General features: G+C 40.7%; 1 protein-coding gene across 3 annotated transcripts in view; it reads right to left on the reverse strand.

Annotated features, from left to right (window-relative positions):
- LOC121523944 (retinoic acid receptor beta-like) overlaps positions 1-26,930 on the reverse strand; it is a 195,354-nt gene that overhangs the window by 70,470 nt on the left and 97,954 nt on the right. The gene's annotated exons all lie outside the window — the stretch shown is intronic.

The raw sequence follows: 26,930 nt of genomic DNA on the forward strand, positions 1-26,930 counted from the left end.
ACAGCTGCACACTGAAAGCTAAATAACCTTGAACTTCACACTCCCGCTGCCTGTTGTAACAGCTCTGTGTAAGTTATGGCATAAGGTCCAAGCTAAATCCTAAATCAAAACGATTTAAGTCATAGCGGGAATTCTGTCGCACCACAGAGACATAATGTTCATCCTATAGAGAGTATAAGTCCTAACTAAACATGCAGTGTTTGTTACAGTGCTGCCTCTTGTGCTGGACTGTCTCTGAAAGAGTGACAGCTGATAATAACCTCTGCTCCTTGCTGTTAATGAACGAAAAGTGGCGGGAATGTACATAAAGTATTTGGAAACATCTTCCCTGTGTTGTCCCAACCAGCATTAAATGATGCTGTAAAGTCAAATTTTCCCTGAACCTCTAAACAGGGTCAGGAGAAACACTTAGTGATTTATTTCTAAAGTCATGAGCTGAACAACGGCGCTGATAAAACTTCAGACAGTTGCTTAAGGAGCGGGAGAAATGCAGTTTAATCCCCACTATTTAGTTTTTTTTTTTTTTTTACTGTAAATTTGGTGTCAACAGTTTATAGATTTAAAGCAAGAAGTCATTATTTTTTATACAAATATATAATTGAATTTTTAACATTACAGCAGTTTACAAATGCAAAAATGATAATGCAAGATATGAGCTCAATGGTGCGTATCCATGTTTTGAATTCTAGGGCTTTTCACTAGGAGTGACAGCTAAAGGCACAATGACCAAAAAAGGAATAAAAACACAGTCTGTCACATACTAACACTTAGAAACTAGGGCATAAGTGGCTTCTTCTCTTCTAAAATGATAACATTTTCTCCACAGATTGGTTGCAATCACATGATCCCAAATGCCTGATGGGTGTTAAAAAGTGGGGGACAGCTGTCTTTGGAAATTTTTGTATCCAACCCCTGAGTTATACTTTCACTAACCTTTTTCTGCATTGCTTGGGGTGTTCTTCTGTCTCCACTGTGTAATGGTAACCAGGAATACTGATAGTGACTGGACCTTGCAGACGCAGGTGTCTTTATTCTATAATCACTTGAGACACATTCACTGCACTCTGGTGATCCCCATTTCAATAATTGTGAGACTATAAGCTCCTATTTGTTGGATCTCTGTTGAATTAGGTCAGTCACTTTTAAAAGGGTAAATATGTATGCAGTCACTAATTTTACAACACATATTCCATTTTCATGTTAAGGAGGTTTATTCATAACTTTTGTTCTGTCAAAAAATCAAAACAAAACATATTGACCATGATATGCATTAAATGTCTCCTGGAGAACAGCTGAGCAACAACAGGTATAGCAAACATGATGAACATTGGCTGGTTCATCAAAATAAATCCAAGGGCAGGCACAGTTTCATAGATTTGAGTAGAAATAGGCAGTTTGAGCACCAACAGAGAAAATCTAAGCACAAATAGGAAGCTTTTGTTTTAATAAAATCCCTCGATGTGGCTGTGAGACAGGCATATCCGATCTTCTTCACCTCATCAGTTATTAAGTGGCATGTTCTCACTGACCCTGGTGACATTGAAGCATTTACAAATATAATGATTATCCTCTTTCATTATATGGGAAAGGAACAGAGTGTTAATGGTTCTTTGCTCACAATCAGCTCAGCTCAAGACCTCTGTTCCTTCACATCATCCGTCTTTCTCTCTGAGGTCATTTCCTCTTTTCAAACCGTCTCGATCAGCAGCGTGATACCTTCCATCAAAACTCCACACAAGGCCAACACGCCACGCTTTCACACACAATTCATCCTGCAGCTGCTAAGCTTGTGTGATGTCAGAAATTAGCCTTTTCGAGGTCTCTATGTCTACAACCAAATTCAACCACAGGCTGAGACACCTTATGTGACACTGAGCTGCCTACTTGAAGAAGAGCGATAATTGAGACAATGTGGATTGTCCTTTTTGTGAGACAGAAGCTCATTGATGTTTGTTCCTGATCTTACTGACAGAAAGCAGCAAAGCAACTCCAGGAAGCGAGAGTTGTCGCTGATTTCTTCTTCTTGGTATTAATTTGCAGCTCTTCTAGGCTATTTTTTAGCAGTGATCGTCCATCATCAGTGTGTTTGCACATGTTTGAGGAGCTGCGCTCACTAAAAAGAGAAGTGGGGGGGGGGATAAAATTCCATTTACCATAGCCACCCGTGACAAATGGGACCTTGCCTTTTCATTAGTGAAGTAGGATGCATGATGGGTAACAGATTAGATCACAGGACTGAAACGGCTGACTCTGTAGCCCATCTCCACTCGGCCTCGAGCATCCGTCACCCTTCAGACCGCCCTCCCCCCCATCACATATACCATCAAAAAGCGGCCAATCGTGTCCCAGCCTTGACGTCACGTGAGCAGTGCGAGGTCACCTCCCCTCTGTTGGCATTATTCATTTTCTTAATAGAGGCCTTTATCCTGGCTGATGTAAGCCGCGTGAGCTCGCAGACATTACCTGCAGGCTCTGATGGATGGACGGAGGAGCGTCCTGCACCGCCATCAGCCGCTGTATGAGCGTGTTCAGGTTGGGTGCAGAACTCAAGGGCCCTCGGGTACTTATGTCATTCAAAGCTGAGAGCATTCAGGTCACTTAGCCTTGGAAATCTGTCTGTGTGCGGGTGTGATAAGTGTGGTGCAGTGTGGTTGGGGGTTAGAATGGAGGTGGAGCAGATACAGTTTGTGTGTTGTGCCCTTTCTGCAAACATTTCCCAAAGACAGATTTGCATTTTGTGAGCTGAAGCGATTTAGCGAAGGTTTGTCGATGGTTCATGGCTCGAGCGTCAGGGCCTGTAATTTAAACTTTCCTGCATGGAGAGTCCAAAATAAAGGTCACTATCATAACAGCTTGAACCTTGCTCTGTCAGCATAATGAGAAGTGGACCTCCCCACTGTGACCTTAACTTTTATGTTGTTTCTGGATTTGCCATTTAAACTCTCATTTTGGCATTTTGACTATCAGTGTTATTTTTTTGTACCCACAAAAGACAAGAAAGGACAAAATGCCTCAGTCCTGACAGTATTTCTCAGGTTTTTGTATCTACTGACCCTCAAATTGCAAAATAAGCTAACCTAGGTATTTTGTAAGGTATATTAAGTAAGGTATTTTGTTCAGGGAGTCATGATAATAATGTGGAATTCTTCTGCATTTGATAGTTAAATGCAGCGTCCCATTTTGAATCAATGTGGAACACAATTTGTTCCATATTTTTATTCCTCACATCCTACTCTTCCTCTGATTGCTTAATATTTGTTACATTTGTGGATTGGATTGCTCAGCTAAGACAAAGAGCCAATCACAGGCAGAATAAGGCTGGTCACACACTACAGGATTTTAAGCCCAATTAGAGGCCAGATTTGCCTCTCCCGACGATCATGGGGGCATATCCTGAGTGAAGGCTCATCACAAACGACTATTTGTCTTAATAATCCTCAAGTCTGAGGTGTCAACACGATTATTTTACTGCCCAAAATCATGTTGTAGCCACCAAATCGTAAATATCAAACATGTTTGACATTCTAGGTAGTAATTCCCCCAACACAACACCCACAACAACCATTAGAGTGAGAAGCCTGGGTAGCGTCACCAGTGAGTGTTGCATAGACACAAACACAAATACAACCATACCTTCCTTCCAGCCAGGATTATATCTCGACTCTTTTCTTATTTTGCTAAGCTAAGAGTAGCTAAGAAAAATAATTATCAAAAAGGATTTTTGGTCCATATTTCATTACCTCAGTTCTGAGATTGTGTGACACACTGACAATAGGTGATAAAAGACAGTACTAACTCTCATTTCCCCCCCTTAAAGCACTGCAAAAAACACACTTACAACCAAACAGCCTTTGTGTTGTGACCCAACACTGAACTACTAAGAAAAACCTCAAATTTAACCTGTGATGACCTTGTAACAGGTCAATCTGCTTCTTCACCCTACTGAAGCGTGTTTACTGTGTTTAGGTTTTTATTATGTACAAAATGTGTGTAGAGGATGCTGTTTTGTATATTATTGTGTATGTGAGCAGCAGAAGTGAACAGATGCAGCGACTCAGATCACTTCATCTGAACCAGCCTCGGGGGAAACACCAGTCCGACACCAACACTTGTACTATCATCACATCTGCTCTTTGACTTCTTTTTCTTATTTAACCATATTTTCTGAGCTCTTCTTTCTCTTGTAGAAGTCATCCTTGTCTCTGATTTTGTTCCTTTCCTTCTCCACAGGACTGAGTGCTGACCTGAGAGTGCTCTGATATTCACCGCTGAGTGTCCTGCAGGGTTTACTCATTTGAAGCTTATAAATGTGCAACCAAAGGACACCCTCGAGCCGAGTGTTGTACAGACGTGTTTACCTTGGTGGAGAGCGGTGGGGGGAGGGGAGGTAAAGGTGCTGCTGGGCTAAACAAATGATAGGATCAGAGGTTTGAGCAGTGGGGACATGAAGAGAATGATTCACAACTCCAACACAAGGATGCAGAAGAAGACAGAGCTGAGATGGAGAGTTTGTGGATGATGCAGCAGATAGTAGTTGGTCATATATTCCCCATATATTGTGTAGTAAGAAAAGTTACAAATAATAGGGACATGGACCAATGGAAACTCAGATAGACTGTTTCACATCTACATGAATTATCTTATACCATCTGGACAACATCCAAAAGACAGTTTTCAGGAAGGGCAGAACATCTAAAAATAAATTCAAAGGGTGACATGGTCTGTCAGTCAGATTCTCTGCAGGCCAATCAGAGCAACAAAACCATGATGCAGTAGGCAAACAGTGCTACCTAAGAAAACTATAACATGAAGTTGACAGGCAGCCACTGTCACTATGAGTGGAGTCAGCTGGAATCTTATACGGGCCTCATTTTGAAAGTGACAGTCAAAAAACAAACAAACAAACAAAAAAACATCAGAACTGAGCATAAAGGGTTGCAGTGTGACGGCAGTCAAAAACACTTTTTGGACATACTGATCTGAATTTGAGTCAAATTTAACCTCAAACTTAGAATGGGAGGCGTGCGGCCTTTCAAAAATGCCACCATTCAAACAGTGCCACCATAAAATAGTTAACACACACACGATGACCCATTCTGGACCAGGACCCTAACTATCCAGAACAGTTTTCAGTCACATGACCTTGCAGAGGGCTGGGGGGCAAACAATGCGGTAACACTTTCTATGCCTCCTTCCCTATAATAACCAGTGTTCATTTAGGTATAAGCATTAATAAATACTTTACAACTGCATCTATAATACAGTAATTATAATGTGTTATTACATGTTATAAAGTCATTTAAAGTCACTGTAAGTTGTCATTAGATGCTCTAAGTAAAGTAATAAAATTCCTGTTTTTTATGCAGATATAATTAATTTAGTATAAGCCATTAAAATTCGTCACTGTACACTTTAAGTAAAGTGAAGAAAAAACAGAGTCCATGCAAATACAGTTAACAAGAAGCCGTGACATTCATTCAAACACTAGAAGTTAAAATTATTCAGAAATCATAAAAACACATTAACTAAACAGTATAAACAATTCAAAGTGAACAGTCATGTCTAAACACATGGTATGTCTAATTTGCCACCAGGAGGCTCTCAAACAAAACAATACAAACATGACGACTTCGGTTGCTCTCCTTAGTGCCGTAAGGTAAGAAATAAAAATGAGCAAATTAATTTCTCCATTTTATTTCTTACCAGCAGATAAACAGTAGATGTTGCCATGGAAACATCCTCTCTCTATTGCCGTACTTAATCAGAATTCATAGAGAGTGTTACCAAAAAGGCTTGGGACAGTAGCAGCTATCATTGGACACTATGTGGAGCTGCAGCACCAGACATTTTATTCTCCATCTCAAAAAGCGGAGATATCAATTTTACTGTAAATTTATGTCACATTCAGCTGAAAGATTTGGCAAAACAATTCAACAGAAAAAGTTAAGGAACCATTGCCCAAGGACATAATGGGAAAACTTTGCCTTGTTATCCCTGGATTTGAAATGGCGCTGGATGGAGCTCAGATCAACTGACTCTATACAGAGTTGTACTAACAATGAATGGGTAACACTAAAATAACTCCAACACTGAAGACCAGTTCATTCAGAATGGAGTTAAAATTACACTCTGGGTGTTAAAATCAACTTTTCTGGAAGAACTGGGAACTTTTGAAAGGGAATGGCAAGTAAGTCTTCATCAATAAACCATAGGTGAGTACTAATTAGCTAATATTAGCTAGTTTACATTTGCTAATGATTTTCTGAGGATCACTGTCAGCTGTATTTTTATACCCCGGGCTTTTCTCCTAATTGGAAAGCAAATTCACTTAAATAGCAACTTTCTTTCATTTAAAAATCTAAATTAAACTGGCCAAAATATGAAGGTGGCAACCAAGATAGTTCTGAAACTTGTCTGTAGTGTACAGCAGCAGTTTGATGTGCATGTGGCATCACATGACAGCTATTATTATTGCACTTCCAAGAATAATCCCAATGTTCATGTTTAACAAAATTATCTTTAGAAACCAGAACAAATTTAAGATCTTGACTGGTATCTTTATTGATATCTAACAGCTTATCAAAAGTGATGTAGTTTTCATACATTATACACATCAGCCCCCAACCCCCAACAGGAAAAGTGGTATAGAAGATGGATGGATGGAATATACATCAGAAGTACTGTGCGGTGCTTTTAATACTGTATAAGGGTTTTATTGTCCAGCTATAATCAGTGCTCACTGTAAGCTTAATAGTGAATATGATCGCACCATCACGACGCTCTTCATATCAGAACTCTCTCTGTGTTGTTCCCCAGATAAGGCCTCATAACGATGTACTGTCAGGGCACCAGGGGACACAAGCCCAGCCACCTGGGAGCCGGGGCCACTTCCCCCTGGACTGATAAACTGCACCTTAACCGAGATCATTATCCAACATCTTGTTATCTTAATGGGCCGGGGATCGGGTGACAGAGTAGCAGCCCCGACATCTTAGGCCTTCTCATTTACAGATTAAAAAACGAAAGTGCCGCCTATTAATTATTTAGTTACAATCCAACCCCTTGTACACCTGGCCTCCTCCTCTTTCTCTCTCTCTCTCTATTCCTACCATCCACTAGCTGTCCGACTCTTTGGACTCGCCGTGGCGTTTTGTGTCGCCTGAGCATTCAGTACAGCCGAGAGGAGAGAGAGAGAGAGAGAGAGAGAGAGAGAGAGAGAGAGAGAGAGAGAGAGAGAGAGAGAGAGCAGCGGATTAGCTTTCACTCTTAATCGTGTCGACATCTTATCACTGCCGTGGAAAGTGGAGAGGACACTGGAGACCCTGGGGGGTTCCAGAAAAATGAGGAGTAGAGGTAGAGAGGAGAGTAGGGAGGGGATGGTGGCTGATATTTATCCAGTTTATCCAGTCCAGGCTATTACTTACACCTGCGGTTCACTGGAAAGACACAGCAGAGTTCAGGACAGGGACTCTACCAGCAGAATGAGATGAGACAGAGCGGTGTGACAACAAATAAGGCTAATTTATTTGTCCTATTCTAGGACATGACACAAAAAGAAGTCACGGATTGCTGTCACATAAAAACTTCTGAGATTTTTATTTTTTGTTGAAACTGAATCTTAACTGAAGATGAATGCCCTGATAGTTGTTTCGTCTTGTAACAAAGTTTAAAGGAATTCACATTATTATTGTTTTCCAGAATACACTAAATATAAAGGTACTAAAAACTGCCCTCGCTGACCTAAAAAGTGTTTCTAGGTCAGCGAGCTCAAAATGTCTCTACTTTTTGCTGATGATGTGGTTCTGTTGGCTTCTTCAGCCGGGGACTTCACCAGGCATTTCAGTGGTTTATAGAAGAGTATGAAGGGGCTAGGATGAGGGTTAGCACTTTCAAGATTGAGGCTCTGGTTCTCCCATGGAAACGTGGTGGTGAGAAATAAACCAAGCCAGAAGGCAAAGCTTTCCTGTCAGTCTTCATTCCAACCCTCGCCTATGGTCATGGCCTTTAGTGCCCTAAAAAATGAGTTTGTAGAGACCAGCTGTCAAAATGAAATTGGACTAAGCCTTGGAGCCGTGGTGAGGAGCTCGGATAACTTACTGTAACTAATTGTGTGTCTGTCTATGTCGATTTACACACCACACCATTGCTCCAATTGTGTTAGATATCTCTCAGAAGACGTCCTGGGTGTAGCAGTTAAAAAAAATGGTGCCATGAAAAAAAATTATAAATATGTACAGCTTTTCAATCAAATCCTAAGATGCCATAATTTGGGGACCTCCCTCTGTTTTGAAGTTGCTGTCACATCTTAGTGCCAACAGAGGGCACTAGAGTAATATGCAAAGTGTGGGTGATTATGTTGCAGAACTGAGAAAGCTGGTGATATGTTGACAAGTTGAGAGATTTTTCGACCCCTGGCATAAATGAAGACAGGATATAGCAGAGACTGCTGTTGGAGGACAGGCTGACTTTTGAAAAAGCACTTGGGTTTGCATAAGCAATGGGGGAAGCAAACAGAGACATTGTGGATTTACAGTACATGGCATGAAAGAACCTGGTAAATGGAACAGAGTGGAGAGGTGAACAAGGTCAGCGACACATGACCAAAGCCCCAGCTGGACATTAGAAAATGCTACAAATGCAGTGGACAAAACCCCCTAGCCAAAGACAGTGTGAACAGTGTGACGATAATCTTTTTTATTACCTTTCTTTCATAATACAAATATGAACACAAAACTGAAAAAGGCCTCGACAGGCACTGAGTTCCTGTTTTATTTCTTGACATCTCTTGAGCTCTTGCAGGAGTAGGTCTTAGATTACTTAAGTACTCTTTTGGTATTAAACACCTGAGTTCTTTATCTTAACAGCACTTTCCAGAAAATATCTTTACATTCCTGAAATTTCAGTTCATTCTCTCTGTGTATATGATCGGGTCACATATGGGAGCATATGCTGCATCAAGCTCCTGATGGCAATCCTCTAGGTCTGTGCCAGGCCCATACCCCATCTCTCCAGGTGCACACAGCTGCCCCTGAGGTCTGGTCCAACCCACCGGGTCCTGGGCATCCAGTATGTGGTGAACTGGATCAGGCCCAGGAAAGTGTCCATGTGAAGTGCAGCTGACCCTTCCTATCCCTGCTCTCCTGAAGACTTCAGCATTAGAGACATGGTCTTGTCAAAATTACCCAAAACGGGCCAAATAGAAGTCGTCACAAAGGAGTCCTGGCCATCTCTGGCCATCAGTCAAAGTCCAGGCCTCTAAAGATTACAGTAAGACCAGGGGAGCGAACCCACCAGCCCCCCGAGTCCAAGTCTGTGGTTGACCTCAGCCTCACAGATAGCTGATCGCTGGATTATGCTCCCAAGGTAGGTAATCTCAGCATCCACAGACACAGTCTTGATGTCAGCATACAAGGTGTCTCTGAACATCTGCATCTTTGTTCCACATATTGCAAGAAGAATTACTGGGACCCCTGAAAGCATAATACCTTCATCCCGGGTCATCACCAACACCATGGTGAAATACATTTTGAAAGAAATGGCTATATATCACCACCTTAAAGGGGACATATTATGCAAAATCACTTTTCAGGCTTTTCTAACAAAAATATGTGCCCCTGGCCTGTCCACAGTCCCCTGAAGTACCAGAAAAATCTATTCCCTTCTCCCCTCTCTTTCTCCACCTTTCAGAAAATTAGTGCTGAAATAAGCCATTCTCAGATTTTCCCCTCATGACCTCATGTGCAGAGTTAGAACCGCCCCCCAGGTTCGGTTGGCCCTCCCTGCTTGGAAGAAAGTTTTGCCCTCGTCTCCTGATCTTCCTCTCAGCTGCCAGCTGAGATGCTGGATAGCTCAGTGGGTTACCCTGCTGACTTGTGACTGGGAGATTTATGGTTTAAATGCCAGTCAGGTGCTTAGCTTTGGATAAAAGTGTCTGTAACATTGTATCATAAGGTGAGCCACATCCATTGCCTGAGAGGGGTGTGATCAGGGGCGGAGTCAGACAGCTCATTAACAATTAAAGCCACAGACACAGAAACAGCTCCTTCTGAGCAGGGCTGAAACAGAGGGGTTTTTAGACATGCAAAAGTCCTATAGTAGAGTTTTTTCAGCAACAACTTCACAGGCATATTTTGGGGACCTCTAGGAGTAAAATAAACTTGTCTTAAAAGGGTAAAATATGTCCCCTTTAAACACTTAAAGCTGTTTTTTGTTACTTCTCACTATAAAAATCTATTGGGACTCAAGGATGTTGATGAATAGGCTGAAAGCAGAAAGAGATTGTATGGACTCCATGGAAAAAGCTCTTTGTTATTGAAAAAAGTTTCACAATGTTGCTTCTATTAAGGGACTTCACTCTCAGCATTGTCAATAAAACTATTTTGTTATCAGATGTTTTCTCTGTTGGATGAAAAATGAAATGCAACGGTTATCAAGTGTTTCTCAGACCATAAAAGTCGAACAATCTGTAATCTTTATGAGGCATTCAACATAGAAACACTTTCTCCCGCAAAGAAATCAAGGAGTGAGTTTGTGCCATGTGGGTTTTGCTGAAGCTAAAAGTTGACATTTTGCAGATGCCGATTGGGGACACCGGGGTGATGCAGCAGTTCAACCTGCTGTATCAACTGAAGAAACCGAACAACGGAACAGAAAAGGACCTGCAATTCACAAAGAGCTGTATTGTTACTGCTGCAAATGTGAAACCTCGACAGATAAGGCACAAACAGAGCGGCAGTCAACAGCTACAACACGGAAAAACAAGAGAGAGCTCTCTCAGACCCCCACTCCTCTCCTCTGTGTTGCTCCTGCACTCCACACCCCCGCCTCAGTAACCCAATCAGTGCTTATCTGTCCATCCGAGCACCTGAAGTGCACAGATGGAGCAGCAGATACGGGACAGATTGAAAGGAGAATAAGGGGAGAGCAGAAAGGAGACGGTAGAAAAAGAGGAGGAAAAAAAAAGGAGAGATAGCAAGTGAACAGAGGAGCTGTGTGACTCACCGGCCCGCTCTGAATAGCAACAGAGACAGAGAGAGCTGGAGCTGAGAAAGACAACGGAGGAGGTTTCAGATCACCCGCTCCTCCACAGACGCCCCACTGTGGTCCTATTCTTCAGGTCGCCGCTCTCCATTCAGCGCTCATCTTTCGGCCCCCAGACCTGCTGGGGGCCCCCGGAGTGATCAGAAGCCATCTTTAAGCTCCCTGGCTCTGAAATGGGAGGCCCCCTTTCTGCTCACTTACACACTGACACAGAGCACACAGAGTCAGGCCTGCTGCTGACCTGTCACAGTCACACCACGGCGTTTCTAAAGTGAGGACTATACTGGGGAAACTTCCACAGAGGGTTGTGATGAAGATGAACATGTTTTTGAGTTTTGAATTTTCTGTCATTTTAACAACAAAAAAGTCACATCTACTAAGCTTATCATTTCCACCCAAAACTTATAGAAAAAGCTAAGTTACTATCTTTTAAGTACTAACAAGGGGTATGATGGTATTTGTATTCAACCCAAACCGTCGCCAGAGGTGGAAAAAGTACATGACAATTATACTTACATAGTCCGGTCCAGTTACTCTGGTTAAAATTTACTGAAGTAACAGTAAAAGTACTGGTCTATAAAACTACTCAAGTAAAAGCATTTAATTTAAAGTGTACTTCAAGTGCTGAGTACTGAGTGGCTACTGAGATTTGTACAGTAGAATATAATCTTTCCTTAATGGCAAGAACAACAAGAGAATAGATCTCATAATGAAGAAATATACACAGAAAATTGACAGTATTAAACTCATACAGCGTTAAATTGAAGACTTCGAATATATATTAGTGCACTCTACATATAGTTTAACTACAAGTGTTAATAGATTTATAAAATGACAAAACTATGACAGTAACTCTTGAAAATCTGTGTCAGGGTGGGTCTTCTTTGGCAACAACAAAGCAGAGTCCACCTTCTAGCACCTAAAGCACTACCAGGAACCCTAACTCAGTGGATAACTTCACTTCACACGGTGCAAATGTGTCTCACATCAAAAAACGACATCAGTCCACTAAAACCTTGACCTAAGAACGCCAGTGGGCATCACTGTACAAATAGGCGACATCCAAACACATCTAAACACTGCCCAAGGACATGTCGGGGAACTCCCCCCCATGCCCAGATTTGAAATGGCAGCTGTTTTGGGATGTGATGTGGAATCATTTTCTCTCTGTGTGCTACTGTGCAGTAAGCAAAGATGGAAAAAGTACAAGAGTATTGTACTCAAGTAAAAGTACAGTTACTATGGTTAAAACTTACTTAAGTAACAATAAAAGTACTGATCTCAAAATGTACTTAAAATAACTTAAAGTACCCAAAAACACTACTCAGTTACAGTAATTTGAGTAAATGTTTTAAGCTACTTTCCATCCCTGACTGTCACACTGTCATACAACAACTATGTCTCAACGCAGCAGTGATGCTAACAACAATCTGGTAAACCATTATTAAATAACAAATGAAGAAGAAGTTGGCAAATCAAACAATATGAAGGAGAGAAGTTGCATGCAATAGCAATCATAGAAATAAAACTGACCAGCTGAGTCGTACGTTGGCATGGAAGCCATATTGGTAGTGGCGGATTCAATATGGCAACAGAACTAGACTAGGAGTATGTGAATATAAAAGCCCAAACTTCTACATTTTATTGATCTTAATAAATTTCTCTATTCTCACTGATTCATATTAACGCAAGTACCAATAATGACAACTACTGAGACAAAAAATGAACTAGGTTTAATTAGTGAAACACAAAAGCAGACTCTATTATCTATTTTCATTATTTTCCTATTATTACTTCAGAAAATTACATTTCCACGTAATCTTGATTCATCTCATACAATTTTGTGAAAAAGTCCAATTTGCAAAGGTTTACTGAAACTTCATTCTCTCACTGTGGTTCAGTGCACACAGCCGCAATCATGGGGAAGACTGCTGACTAGACCCTTGTCCAGAAGACAATCTTGGACACCCTCCACAAGGAGGGGTAAGCCACAGAATGTCATTGTTGAATGGGAGGGCGGTATCAAAGCCTATTCATTAAAAGTTGACTGGGAGAGAAAAGTGTGGTAAGAAAAGGTGCACAAGTAACATGGATGTGCTCTGCCTTCAGTGGACTGTTAAACAAAACAGATTCAAGAACTTAAAAGTGCTTTACAAGGAGTGGACTGAGGCTGGAGTCAGCGTCATGCCCTGTCATGTCCTGCACTGTCGCCTTCTGCATGATCACATTCTGCATCATCGCATACCAGGATACTACATTAAGAACCAGTGTAATCAAGCAGATTTTGTTGCTTATGCCTCTTTACATTGTGAGCAGTTAGGACATGATGTTAGAACCAAACAAGACAGTGGACTAGAGTAAATGTTGGACAAGTTTGGCAAAAGCTTTCAAAAGCAGCGCACCTCATCAGGCTGTGCCACAGCTGCATCTCTGCTGTGAAGCACTGCACGTCACCCTGTGACGCTGCATCTCCTTGTGCTGTGCTGCACAGCAGAGATGGTGACACCCCATGTTTGCCGTGCGTTTGCCTTTTGTTTTGCGGTAATGCTAACCGGCTTTGTTGCGCTACATTGTCGACAGGCTGGTGAGATGCTACAATAGGAATCAATGTAATCAAGCCGATTTGTCACTGATACACGCTTGCAACACATGCAGTTGTTACAATATATTGGAAGAGAAAAAACAAGTAAGATTCTTGACTAGAATAATTATTGGACAATCTTCTTATATGATGGCAGGGGCTTTCATAAGCTGTGCACCATGTTACGCTGCATCAAGGCTGCTTCTATGCTGCATTGTTGTAGTGCAGTTAGGACGCTGTTAGAGAAAAAAGGAGTGAGACCAAAGAAAAACCAGAATAGAATAGATAGTGGAAGACTTTTACAGTGGCCTGCAAGCCCAATGCCCTTGCAACTGGTTACACTTCTGCTTCAGTGGGTTTAATGATTTGTCCCATGACTTATGAGAGGATACAACAACCTGGCAGCAGACTGTTCAACTCTGCAGCATGCATGAAAAATAAACTGTATGTGCTGTTAGAGGAAATGGCTTTCTGTCAGCATGGTGAAGTACCACAAATATACAAATAAAAGTGCAGACTTGCTCTCACACTGACCTTTTAGATGTTTCTTAAGTTTAGTAAATAATTCTCACATGATGGGTACCTCTACAACCCTGCTGAAAGACATCATAATTACCTCTCTAAATTACTATTAAAGTAAAATAAACTCTGAACTTTGTTCTTTCAGCAGTCTTGCTGTCAATAATGTTTATAATGAAAACTCTGCTGGGTTTCTTTTATGATAAACTCCCACATAAGAGCTAATAACTTAAAGAGCCTCATTGACAGTGAGGAGACCACTTTTAGCAGCTGAGTGTTAATTCTCCTGACAAACCCAAGAAAGCACCGGCTCCTCAAACAGAAAATCAGCCTCTGCAGCAGGATGTGAAAGAGCACTTCACATATCGTTACTTGACTTCACACACACTTGACAACCTGCCTTCAAAGTACACACACGCTCCAGGAAACACACATGAAAATCAAGTCCCCATCTGCGAGTCGGTACGAGCAGCCGAGCAGCAGGTCGCTCTGCGGGGAGGAGAGAGATGTCGAGGCACAACAATCATATCTATTTCCTGTCACACCTCTGCAGCCTGACCCTCTCTCTTTGATTTTCTCTCTCTATTAGCGTTCACGCTTCTTTTATGTTACACAACGTTGACAAATCACGTTATGGAGTGTGCGTCAGCCGTGGGGGAGCTGTATAGATTATGGTGACAGGCAGAGAAGCAGCAGATCCACGTCCTACTTTCACTCTCTATCTCTGCATTCTGTCAACCCATCCTGCAGCGGCAGCTGGAGGTAAAGACTGAAAGCGCACTGTAGGAGGAGGTAGGGTTGGGAAATATCATCAGATTTTATGATACACCGATGAATTTTCAGATGAGATAGAATAGAATGACAATATTGCTTAGACCTTTTTTGTCCTTCCCTAACACTGTCCATGGCCTTGGTTCTCAGCTGGTGGGTCAGGACCCTAAAGTGTGTTGCAAAGCAATTTCAGTGGGTAGCAGCATAGTGGCAAAATGACTATGATGTGCTTTCATTTTCATCTCCATGTGTTTTTACCATTGCATCTGTTGTCTCATCTCAAGTCAAAACTGATCCATTTTCAATAGAAAATGTTGCTTTTGATTAAAAAATGTGAGAAATAGGGGTCACAATTTGTCCTTCAGCAGGTGGCGGTGGGTGCCTGGGGTAAGTCAGTTGAAAACCACTGGTCTGTAGGGTATTGTTCAGACAGGTGTGACATATTTCCCCTGATATGGATGTGTAAAACGGTTTGTCAGGCATGTCAGATTATGCATTTTATTAATTTCATTGGTCGCACTTTATATCAATGGAAACTTCTCTTCGCTCATCTTTGGATATTGTTGGCAAGACCATGTGTCTAATGCTGATGTGCTCAGGAGAGCAGGGATGGGAAGGGTCAGCGGTCTGATACATAAAATTGATACCTGTTTGAAACCACAGCAGCAAAAAAAGAAGTCCTAGACATCCAGTACAGGGATATGTAATGTTTTAACCACCCTGTCTTTATGTTAAATAAAGATCATAATGTATATCAACTTTCTGTATTTTTAGAAACAATGTGATAACATTTTTGACTCACAAAATGTCCACACATAATGTGAATGTTTTTGTTTTTTACAATTAAGACAGTGTGAAGGAGTTTGTTCAAAATTTATTGATAGTTAAGAAAAAAAAGCCTAATATTGGATGTCAAGGTCTTTTATTTTCATTGCCATGGTGTCAAACAGGTTTCAGTATGGTTTGATTTCTACTAGAACCACATCAGAGTTTATATTAGTGGTTTTGTGACAATCATTTAGTATGTCTTTACAGAATATATATCCAGATAAATGCCATGTGTTGCCATCTACTACAAATATATTGAAATATGAATTTTAGTCCCTATCACCCAGCCCTAAGAGGAGGCTTATGATGTGAGAGGTGGATGATTTATGTAAACCCAGGGGAACAGTAACGATAATTATGGCAAACAACAAAAAACACCAAGTGTTCTTTATGTAAATGACAGATGAATGTGCATTTTTGTTCACCCAGGGACACATAAATAAACTCAAAACAAATGTTTGTGCAGATCCCAAAATCAGTCTTTTATTATTCAAAGAGATTCAGAGATGAATATTCATTCCTGTTACCAGATTTATAAACTCCTATATTATGCATCATTCCACCACAGAGGTTTTATTCTTAGTCATGTGTTTGTGTGTTAGTCAGCAGTATGTCTCAATAACCAGAGAGATAAATCCCCTCTGACAGAGAGAGGAGGGGTTCATGCTGTGTGCAGTTCCTTATAAGATCTAAATTTACACCTCCATACTTTTAGATGATTATTTGTTTTTTCCCTGCACAGATAAAAGAATTACAAATGTGACTAAACAGTTATTATTAAGTTGGAAAGTCAGTAGTTTTGTAAAACACGATAACTTCAAAACTGAGCAAAGACATAAGGCTGTAGATATACTTCCTGTTAGCTATGCCGATGCATGATGGCTGGACGCATACCTGCATCTGTTGGATGCATCGGCCTTGCGTATCCTCAAATATCCACACAGTGTGGATGCAAAACTTCTTATATCCTTTTGCAGACATCACTATTATGATGTCCCTCATTACTGGGGATGGTGGCTGTACTGGTATTAACATTAAGTTACTGTTCATTGTAGTCTAAATTACATTCAAGGTGTATTTGAAACTCATAAAAGAATCAGCAGTAACAAGATAGAATAGCATACTTAACACAAACAACTCTCTTAAATGATAGAATTCTCCTCATGGGTGCTCACAGAGAAACTTCTGATCATCAAATCAGTAGAAACGGGAAACAAAAGTGACTCAATTCATGCAGATGGCATAAATGGCTGCACTTTATGGCAATTCAGAAATTCAGAAAAACTTTGCAAACTTTTCTCTGCAGTTGTGTAAATTCATCAGTGGTTTTTCAACACTGCTCATATTTTGCCTGCAAAACACAACATGACTGTGTACAAACAGAGATATAGTCTATTGTACTCTACAGTAAATTCATCAGAGGTATTTTCTGAAAAGTGAAGCATGCTTTCCTTCATTAAAAGCTCATTACTTTTATGTTGGGCCCCGGGTGTCAGCGGCTCTGCCCTGGGAATGAAATAAAAACTGGTTTGTTAAGAAATCAGTCGTGAAGGTGAGTTTATTCATCCATCCCCTCTCTGTGGGTTTAGAGCAGAAAACAGCGAGCAGCGAGGGCCGAGGGTTCACATGGAGGAGTGTTTCTCTTCCAGTGTGAGCATTCTGAATTGTGTTTTATTCAAAGAGGTTATGGTCTCCCGCTTGTCAAACCAGTTCCATCAAACTAATCCCGCTGTGTCAACGCCTCAGGACCCAACAAGTGAAAGAGAGAGGGGGAGGAGTGTTCGCGGCTCAAAGTTTTGTCTTCATCCCTAAAGGCCTGTCAGCGCTGACGACACGCGTTCACATTCAAGCCTTCTCTCTTTTATGGACGTTTCAGGGCTTATGCAAAACAATGTTAAGATGTCAACTGCTCTGCACGCTTTTTCTGCCCAGGCCCTACCTCAGTGATATCTACTGAAACAGATATTCTGCTTTTAGACGTCTGCTCTCACTGCAAAACAATACAGGGGAAAGTAATATTCCTGCAGCATGAAAAAGGGTATACTAGGCACTTTTCAGACAAGAAAATTAAAGGTTTAATATGTAGGATTTTCACACTAAATGACCAATGCTATGTAAAGTGTAGTTTGACGTCAGCATTACCATCACCTCAAATATTTCTAGCCGTATCTAAAACCAGAGAAATTCTAAATGTTTAGTGTTGTAACAGTCATTTTATGGTAGCCACTATGACAGAATGGCCATGACAGGCATGACATGTTTACTGTTGCTGTGGAAACACTAGATGCCACAAGGAAGCAGGAACTGCTCGAGAACTGCCACCAAGGGTGGCAAACCCAGTTATTAGGTTTTTGGGGGCACATAGGGCCAGGTGGGTTAGCATGCTAGCCTCCCTTTATAAATCAAATAAAAAATGCATGTTGTATTTATTTGATAATATTTGTCTAACATTAAAATTTATTTGATGATCTAGAACAGTGATTCTCAACTGGTGGGGACCCAGAAGTGGGTCGCGAGTTTGTCTAAGGGCCTTTTAAGTGCTTTTGTTGCATTGTTTAAGCTTTTGATAACAAAAGATATAATTATATTTGTACATTTTTACCCTGAATTATCAAATAATTTCTGTTGTAAATTTACCCAAACTCTTACGATTTTTTCTCCTTGATTTTTAAGGAAACTTAAGGTAATTTTCCCTAAAACGTTAATGAGTTTTCTTTGGGCAAGTTCCCTGAAATTTTGCTACTCTTCTCTGGGACTAATTTTAAGAAAGGTTCACAAGGAATAAGAGACTTCCAGGACTCTTCCCAGAAACTTTCAGCAATCTTCACTTGTAGTATAACAGGAATTTTCAAAGGAAGATTCTGAAATTTTCACACACAGTTTGAGGATTCTATCTGGGGTTTTTCCCGGAAACTTTTCATGAATCTTCTGTGATACTTTTAAGGATTCATTATATGTTTTATTTTCCTCAATGTCTTTGTTCTGTCACATCTAGGGTTCAAACAGCACCACCTATCATCACACAAATTTTTAATAGTGGGACATGTGGTGGGTCCCAAAGCTAGACCAGTTGAGAACCACTGATCTAGAACATTTAAGGAAGGGGTCAAATGCTTTTGTACGATACTGTATGGTTGCTGCTTCTTACTTCTTCTTTGCAGATTTTCAAAACCCAATGCCATTCCACTGTCTGACTGTGTAGTAATGCAAATACAGAATACAGTCCAGGACTCCCCTTATTAAAGTATTTTGATTGTAAATTGGCGCTATGAAAATAAAGATTAACTGATTGGGGGGAGAGCACCTCCCTCCACTGGGCAATCAGGCAGTTGGGCCTCTTCTTCCTTGAGAACTCAGGTACCTTGGGTTTGAGACTGAAATGTTGCTAAAGGAAATAACAAAATACAAGCAATTGGAAACTACCCTAAGAGCCTATAGTGATTCTTAAATTTGACATTTTCTGTATCATAACAGATAAAGGGATAGTATGTAAAAAGACAGGAACCCATATCAACTTTCATCCTATGGATCAAAAATAGTGTGATAGTATCTGAGGCCTTTGGAAAAGTTTTTCTGTGTAGTTTTCAGAAGGACACAGTGAGAGGTGTCAAGCGATCAGGAAGTGTAGGGGTGACTGGATGTGAAGGCTGCTCTGACTTTGGAGCATTTCTTGACTTTGGGTCGACACAGATGAAACTGTCATCTCGTTGCATATGCATGTGCTTCTGGAGGCCCATATGTCTGCTCACTAGTTTAACAATTCAAATCAGCTCTGTCCACACAGCAGGTCTGCAGAGGCCGACCAGCACACCAACTCAGTCCAGTAACAATCAATCAACATGAAAAGTATCACTGTTACATGCTGGAGAAATTCTGTCCCTTTACATTCCATTGATCCTTCATTGGAGTTTTGCTGCTTTTCTCCTTTATGAAGAAAAAGATGCAAAAAGTGCAAATCCTTCACATACCAAGAGGAAGATTTCCATGTTCAGTACACAAAGTTTGCAACATGAGAATGAAGCTCTTCAGGAATAAACAGGTCCACATAATATACCACCATGTTGACTACTAAAAGCACTTGTTTATATACCACAGATCACACTCATTCAAACTAATTCACTCCCCATTCACACGTTGAGGTTGAAGGTTGACATACCACATCAATCACAACAGCATGGCTTCACAATAGAAGAGTCTGGATGCTGAACTTTTACCAAAAAAAAAAAAAAAAACATTTGGCACATCAAAAAAAGAAGCCAAGAAGACCCAAAGAAGACCCAGGACTCTTAAGCAGCTATAATCTTTCATCAAACAAGAACAGGACAACATACCTCTCCCACAACTGGTCTACTCACTTCTCAGGCATTTGCAGATTGTTGTTGATAATTTGCATTGTACAAAATGCCCCAAGTTTTTGGAATTTGGGCATGACATAAAAAATGTTAGCTTAGTAGCACTCACCTACACTTTAATTATGGAGAATTCATTGTCCAAACAGCAGCATTATGTACCAAAATAAGTCATACATACAAAATAGAGTTTAAATTGACATCTCATTTTTTCTGAAGTTGTGAGGTGATGCAAACATACATTGTCTTGAGGAGATGGAGAATTAAAATATGCTCTGCTGCAGCTCTGCATGGTGGTCAATACTAGCTGCTACTGTCATGTGTTTTTTTCGACCTCCAGGCCTTTTTGCTGGTCATGTGACTGAAAGCTTTAACTAAGTTTAGACACAGCCATTAGAGCACGTCTTATATAGATCACACTGATCAAGCTCAAAAAGTTTTTCCAACACTTTTCATTGTTAAAGCTCTGATGCATGTAAAACCTGTAGTCCAGGTTTAGAAACATCAGAATAGTCCTTTAAAGTACACATTAATGTCTCAATGTCTAAAAAGAGCACAAATATTTGGGCTCTTATTAGTTTAACAGTTTTAGTTATGCAGAGCCGATGCTGGCCTTCTGTGCTGTGAGAGTTTATTCCAGTGCTGCATATGTGCATGCATATGAATGGGCATCAGATGACAGTAACAAGTGCTTCAGCTGACAAAATCATTGCTCTCTTTGCACAAACACACTCACACAGTCCAGCGGTGTGTCTTTGAGTCTATTTGTGGCTCTAATTGGCACATTCACTGGGCAGTAAAAGGCTCTCCTCGCTACCTAAAAGCCTACAGCTGTACAGCATGCTTGGTTGCATCCACCCAATAGAAGGGGCTTGCCCCTCACATCGCAGACAACAATGCCTTCGCCATGGAGACAGGAATACAACACGGGGGGAAAAAAGCGATAATCCCCTGCATAATCCTCTTGAGTCAGGATGTTACAAAAATCAAGGCCATTCTGCTGTGAATTGAACTATTTTTACATCAGCGTGGCGTTGATGGAGCGGATGGATGGGATGAAACTCTGTCAGATTGTCTGTTTTCTTGGAAGCGCTCTGACAGTGATTTCATTTCATACCTCGTCTCAAACTGTCATTAGGGAAGCACTCAGGGTGCTCAGGCCCACAGCCATGTGATCCACTGATGTGATCATGATTCTTCAATTCTCTGACAGTGTGAATGAAATAAAAGAAACTATTGTGCTCACACGTCGCTGTTTTTCTTGTACAGTGCTGATAAAGTAAATCTTTATGTTGGGGGGTTTCCCTTACCAGTATTCCAGTCATTTTAAACCTTTGCCATGCCTCAATATTATTGACTCTTGTTTTTGTTATGTGACAGGTCAGAGGAGAGATTTCAAGGAGCTTATTGACCTGGAGCAGTGATTAGGCATATGTCTGAGGCCAGGGAAGATTGTGCTGTTAAATGAATCCTTGGGAGTACAGTCCTGTTTGGTTGTAAAGCTCCAAAAATGGCTAATATAACTTGGCATTGGATGGAGACAAATATTTATATGAAAAGGACAAAAGTGTTAAGACAAAAGACAAAGGTAAAACCACTTCAAAGGACAATGCTTTGAAGAGGGTATTGCTCATATGAAGCTATATGTTTCAATGTGGCCTCACAATATGCAGTGACCTTTAACCTCTAAAATCTTATCTGTTCATCCTCAAGTCCAAGTATAAGTTTGTGCCAAATTTGACAAAAATCTCTCATTGCATTCTACAAGGGTTGCGCTTACAAGTCATAGTGACCTTGGCCTTGTACTGGTTCAGTTCAGTCTCGAAACCCCCATAAGGATAGATACATTTATGATAATGCATACTAAATACAATAAATTTAGTTAAAAAGAAATTAACCCATAGTAGCATCAATCTGAAAATGAGAGTCAACAAGCTTTATGCTGTAAGGAGGAGGCTGGGGTGGAGGAGGTTAAGCCTTGCCTTGATGCATCAGCATTAATACAAGCAGGGATTAGTTAGAAGTATATCATATTTAAATACACCGCTGCATTGAGAGAAAGAGCTTTGACTGGCTGTGGGAGCAAAAATGCGGATCAGCTGGCCGTCAGCTGATCACAGCTAGGCGTATGACTAGCGTGCCCTGCATGAACTGACACTTGGCATAAATTTTATCCTTGAGTCAGAGAGGACATTGCTCAAAATTTGGTCAAAATCCCTCAGTGTTCCTGAGATATCATGCTCACAATCATGTGATAAATGTAGCGGCCAGTGATCTTGACCTTTGACCTTCAAGCTCCAAAATCTACTCAGTTCTTCCTTGAGTCAGTGTGGACATTAGCACAAATTTTGAGGAAAATCCCTCTAAATGTTCTTGGGTTCCATCTGGCTATTCTACACAATAATGACAAGATAGACTGGAAAACATAACGCCTCCAGCCCTGAGATTGCAGGAAGAAGAAGAGATAAAACTATCAGAAAACAAGACTGAAGTTCCAAGGATTTCATTTTATGCAAATAAAAAGCAAAACAAAATGCAACCAGCTGTCCCAATAAGGATTGGTTATCCACTTTTTAACGAATACTTTCCACATACACTTACTGGCCAATTTATTAGGTACACCTGCTGAATTTCTTCTTAACACAAATAGCTAATCAGTCAATCACAGGGCAGAAACTCAATGCATTTTGGCACGTAGACAACCTGCTTAAGTTCAAACCGAACATCAGAATGGCAAAGTAAGGGGATTTAAGTGACTTGGAACATGGCATAGTCTTTGGTGCCAAATGGGCTGGTCTGAGTATTTCAGAAACTGCTGATCTACTGGCAAAACTATCTCTAGGGTTTACAGACAATGGCCTGAAAAAGGGAAAATATACAATGAGCAACAGTTGTGTGGATATAAATGTCTTGTTGATGTCAGAGGTCAGAGGACAATGGGCAGACTCATTACAACCAAGGTATGCAGAATATCATATCTGAACACACAACACATTGAACTTTGAAGCAGATGGGCTACAGCAGCAGAAGAGAAGACCACCACAGGGGCCACTCCTGTCAGCTCAGAACAGGAAACTGAGGCCACAAATTGCACAGGCTCACCAAAATTGGACAATAGAAGATTAGAAAAATGTTTCTTGGTCTGACGGGTCTCGATCTGAGCTGCAACATTTAGATGGTAGGGTCAGAATTTGGTGTAAACAACATAAAAGTCTTGTATCAGTGGTTCAGGCTGGTGGTGGGGGTGTAATGGTGTGGGGGATATTTTCTTGGCACACTTTGGGACCTTTAGTACCAACTGAGCATTGTTTAAACACCACACCCTTCCTGAGTATTGTTGCTGACCATGTGCATCCCCTTATGCCCACATCTTCTGATGGCTATTTGCAGCAGGACAATGCACCATGTCAAATCATCTCAAACTGGTTTCTTGAACATGACACTGAGGTCACTGTACTCCAATGGCCTCCATGGTCACCAGATCTCAATCTAATAGAGCACCTTTGGGATGTGGTGAAACAGGAAGTTTGCATCATTACAAGGTTGCTGGAAGTTATTTACAGCTACAGTGTTGTTCACACACTTTACTGGTAAACTGAGTTACATAAGGGTGAATGATCATATGAACGTTCTCTAAAGGTTCTTTGACTCAACACCAGCAAAGAACACCCATTGGGGGTCAAGCAACCATTTCCGCAAAGAGAAAGGTTATCAAAACGGCCATGACTGAGCTGTTTACGACTATGCCAAGTGTTCAAGTGCAAAATACAAACATTCTTAATTCTTAAGCTACTTTTGTGTACTGAAAGTAGTGAAATTTTCAGGTAAAACATATAAAAAAAGCCTCCGTCTAAAGCCTGGAAAAACAGTGTCACACAATGCTCCTGTATTGTCTGTTTCCACAAAGCAGTCCAGTTTGGTTCAGTACAGTGTTGCTATGTTTTAGCTCATCAAACTCTGATATTACCCATCTTTCCTCAGCAGATGTCTGTTTCTCAAGCCTCTCTCATGTTCTTAATTTTTTTTAGAGATCCAGATCATTTTACTCAGCTCAGTAGAGCTGGCTGTTTGACTCCTAGACAGCTCTTCATTTTGGCTTTTAAATGGGGATTAAAATAACCACAAAGGATGGAGGTAAGGAAACTGGCACTAAAACAGGAGCTGGCTACTGTGGGTAACATAAAAGAGCCATTTAGTAAAACAGCTCATCATGTCTTGATCATTTACTCTACAAGGTTTATTCAGTTGATAGTGCATCACCGATTCAATTAAAAGCATATTTGTGGCAAAACAAGGATTTCTTTGCTATGTTAAAGGTTCTCAGCTAGCCTCTTAGCTCAATACTCGACTCCTTTAGACTCTTGACTCCTTTCATCTGAAACAAAAATAATAATCTCTATCTTTTTTTGGTTGCTATTAAGATCTGTGCAGTTTTAAGTTCATTTAAATCATTACATTTTGGAAGCACATGAGTATTCATATGTGAAAAACATGGTCCATACTTAAAGAGGTGTAATTCCTCTTTAAGTGAAAGTCAGAGCAGAGGTCAGAGGTTTCTATTGGCACACACAGAGGAGAACTCAGTTTGACCCAGAGCCTGGTGAGTGAGCTGATCACCACCTCCCTCTGGGCCAAAAACTCCAAAGGATTCCTCACATACCAGCGCTTCAATTACAGAGGCGGGGAGGAGAGCGGACACACCATAGTCTGCCTGCACAGAGGAAAAACTGCACCGCATGGGAAGAAATAACACGCTGTCTGCGAAGAATACATGTGCAGAAGAGCAGAGAGAAAAACTGCAGTTCATCACTGCTCCTGATGACTGTTTTACTTTAATTTTTACCACTTTTACATCAAAAGAACTACTAAATCATGATTTAAAGGCACAGTGTGTTTAGCAACCCCAGACAAGCCTCCTGAATATCTTTATACATCCATGTGCATGGTGGGTGTGTGCACTGTTGCCTAGCAACAGCTGCTGTAAGTGGGAAGAGACAGACAAGTGCTGGCAGGGCAGATGTTTGGAGGAATTTCTAAAAGTAGAACATCTGAGAGCGGCAGACGGAGACTGTCGGCTCTTAAAGGAACAGTTCGCATAAGATTCAAAACACAAGTGGGTAGTCTGTTGATACCCCAATACAGCTGGGGGACTAAGAACTGAGTTCACTGTCCTCAAAGTATTTAAAAAGCTGCAGCAATTAAAGCATTAGCATCATTTATTGCCCAACATAAGTGATAAAGATATTTATTTTTTGTGTAACTGTAAAAACATATGATGCAATTCTAATTCCTAAACCTGGTTATTCTTTTGGGTCCATGCCATGTCGGTATGCTGCCGGTAAAACATCCAAGGAAGTGAATAATTTTATAGGAACTGAATGTCTGTAGAATGTCTGTAATTACTCAGAAACTTTCATGTTGATGCATTTACATTTTTGAGGATGTGTACGGTAACTAAATATGGAGTGTTTAGGGCTGATATCACTCATTAGTGGATCACAGTCCAGATCCAGACCCAGGTGCCCTCCTGTCCAGATCCGTGCAGCCTGATTATTTCATTATTCATCTTGTCTCTTTGATAGCTACATGTGACGCTGCTAAGACTATCAGATGCTTCACACAGATGAGGCACAGCGAGCAAAGATGGAGAGAACAGCCTGCAGCTGCAGACATGCAGAAAAAGTCAGGAAAGTCTTAGACACATAGCAGACAAAGTGAGTCATGGAGGAGTAGAAATACTGTGCTTTGAAATAAGAAAAGATGACAGTGAGAAGTATACTTTCAAGGAAGAATGAATGGACGGTTTTATATGTCATAACAGGATGCGTTGTGATCATTTTTTTCACTAAATGTTAAAAAAGTATGAAAGTGAGAAGAGAAAAAGATAAAAACATGTTGAAGCTGTTCATTTTTAATGTGTTAAGATTAGAATTAATTCGAAAATTCATATAAAAGAAAAATGGGGGCGGGGGGGGCAACACTCCACCTTTTATTGCACTTTTAAATAAAGCTTTTTCCTTTTAATCAGGCCCTTTTCAAGAGCTGTCTGTAGGTTGCCTATTTTAAATTAACAGTGCTGTGACAAAAGTAATTTCCCCCTTCCTGATTTCAATTTTTTTTAAATATTTGTCACACCTAAATGTTTCAGATCATCAAATATTAGCCAAAGATAAACCAACAAAACCAAAACCAGCAAAATATGTTTTTAAACAAAAAGTGCTGTCTCGTCAGTCCACAGTATATTGTCTAAGTCTTAGACAATATTGTATAAGTTTTGAGGATCATCAAGATGATTTTTGGCAGATTTGAGATGAGTTTTGTGCTCTTTGTGGTCTTGGAACGCTCCCATTTTGGCCCAGTCTCTTTCTTACTGTTGAATCATGAAAACTGCCCAACAGGTCTTTAGATGTTGTTCTGGGTTCTTTGTGAGTCGTCAATGCACTCTTGGGAGTAAATATGGTAGGTCGGCCACTCCTGGGAAGGTTCACTACTGTTCCCAGTTTTCTCCATTTGTGGATAATGGCTCTTACTGTGATTCAGTGGAGTCCTTTCTCAGACTGATAGATGTCAATGACTGTTTCTCATCTGTTCTTGAATTCTTCTGTTCTTGAATTTCATCAATGATTTGGTGCTTTTTGTGATCTTTTAGCTTACTTCACTTTGTCAGACAGGTTCTCTTTGAGAGATTTTTTTGTTTCAACAGGTGTGGCAGTAATCAGGCCTGGGTGTGGCTAGTGAAATTGAAGTTAGCTTTCCAAAATAATGTGATTAATCAAGGTTAAATCATGATTTAACAAGGGGGAAATCACTTTTTTCACATGGGGCTAGGAAGGTTTGGATGG

This window comes from Cheilinus undulatus, linkage group 16 (genome assembly GCF_018320785.1).
Source record: "Cheilinus undulatus linkage group 16, ASM1832078v1, whole genome shotgun sequence".
Lineage (NCBI taxonomy): Eukaryota > Metazoa > Chordata > Actinopteri > Labriformes > Labridae > Cheilinus > Cheilinus undulatus.